This window comes from Olea europaea, unplaced genomic scaffold (genome assembly GCF_002742605.1).
Source record: "Olea europaea var. sylvestris unplaced genomic scaffold, O_europaea_v1 scaffold23856, whole genome shotgun sequence".
NCBI lineage: Eukaryota > Viridiplantae > Streptophyta > Magnoliopsida > Lamiales > Oleaceae > Olea > Olea europaea.
The window spans coordinates 1-1670 of NW_019242007.1; the positions used below are offsets into that span (position 1 = coordinate 1).

The following is a 1670-nucleotide window of genomic DNA, read 5'->3' on the forward strand; positions in this document are numbered from 1 at the left end:
GCCGGCTGAGGCGCAGTTGGTGGCAGCCAAAGTCCGTGGCAGGCCAATCCTTCTAGTTGTATTCCTAAGGCTCGATCAGCTAATGAAACCTGGTTGAGGGCTTAGACAAAATGTGAATGCCACGGTGTGGATGTAAGATGGTTTAATTTTCAATAACAGTATATTTCAAGATCAAGATGGGCAGTCGAAAATCTTAAACATAAAGCTGTCGTGCTTTCATAAAATGAGAAATACAAGGAATAATAACTTTTGTCGCCCTCTAAAATTGAGAAAATCAAACCATGACATACATACATGCTATTGCATTAAATCCAACCACATACTCAGAAAGTTGCAATTCAAAACCTTAAAGCAGATCAAAAGTACATTCATATCATTCATTTTGCCAACATCAACGTCATATCATAACATTGAAGACCGTTTGACATCGACCAGCGCAAAATTTTTCCCATCGAAAACTGAGAAAGAGCCGTACCTAGGCCACAGGTAACTCACCCAAGGAGTCAAGATCTGGTCTATACATAATTTCCTTGTATCAGAAAAATAATAGAGATTTGAATCTAAGTACAAGAATTTCCTATGTACAATTGTAGTATCCATCAACCATCCAGGATAGTTCCCATTGAGAAATTGATTTTCACGTGCTCTAACAAAAAACACAGGTGGTGGTTATTTTTCACGGCTCAGTCTTCGACCATACCAGATTGGAAAGATGCCAGAATTTGAAGAAAACCCCATGTAGACTCACCATCCCTCAGTATCATGGGCACCAAAACCTGTTTCTGATTTTTCCAATCTTCAAATAAAACATTTTCATATTTTCCTAGTCTCTTATAGGTAACTGCTCCTATTTCTCTTCACTATATAACAGAAATTTTGACTTTATAATACAATTCTGAGCTTGTTATCAGCATTGTAAGTTCCATAAGTATAGCTTTTGCAAGCTCGGCTCAGTGCACGGCCAGTATTTGTCAGTGCATCACCGTGCTCAAGACAATGCTGAACCCCATATCTTCGTTATATCAACTTAAAGATTGTTAATTTACAGCTTCAAAAAAGAGGACCTGGGGTTGTAGATGTCCTTTCTCACACATCATAAGAACGTCATTCCAGCCACCAATCACCTAGACATGAAGTATAGATAAATGACAAACTACCACAGAAAGAACGATATAATACACAGCAACAGTAAGGCAATTATACCTTTACTGTTTTGTCATCATACATGATCCACTGTTCATGATCGTGACTGTAAGCAAAACAATGATAGTGCTTCCCATAATAGCAAACCTAGAGATGAAAAAGTTCAAGGATAGAAAACAATTAGGTAAACTTGAGTCCACAACAAGAGGGTGACTTCAAACTTGTTGAACATTAGAATGCTGAGGTATGGAGAAAATTATTCTCCATGATCTCTCTCTTTTCTTTTCCAGGAGAAGATATTCCATGCTGAAGAGTTAAAGAGAAAAATTGTAGGACTGCTTAGGATTGATTTTGGGTTTTCCTAGTATTTGCCATGTTTAAAGTTTTTTCACCTTAGTTATCTTGGTATGCTATTCTCTTAAGTGAGGTAGTAGTACATCATTTTTTTCCAAACTATTTCCGCCTCCCCTTTGGGTAAATCTGGAGGCCAGGCGGTTAAACACCGCCCCCCCCCCCCCCCCCCCCCT

The 1670-nt window shown here is 38.6% G+C and overlaps 1 long non-coding RNA gene across 1 annotated transcript; it reads right to left on the bottom strand.

Annotated features, from left to right (window-relative positions):
* Positions 1-331: 331 nt before the first annotated feature.
* Positions 332-1591, bottom strand: LOC111381858. Its single transcript, XR_002700417.1, has 2 exons — positions 1204-1591; positions 332-1124 (listed from the first exon to the last, which is right to left on the bottom strand). It is a non-coding gene; the product is annotated as an uncharacterized LOC111381858 (long non-coding RNA).
* Between the last annotated feature and the right edge of the window lie 79 nt (positions 1592-1670).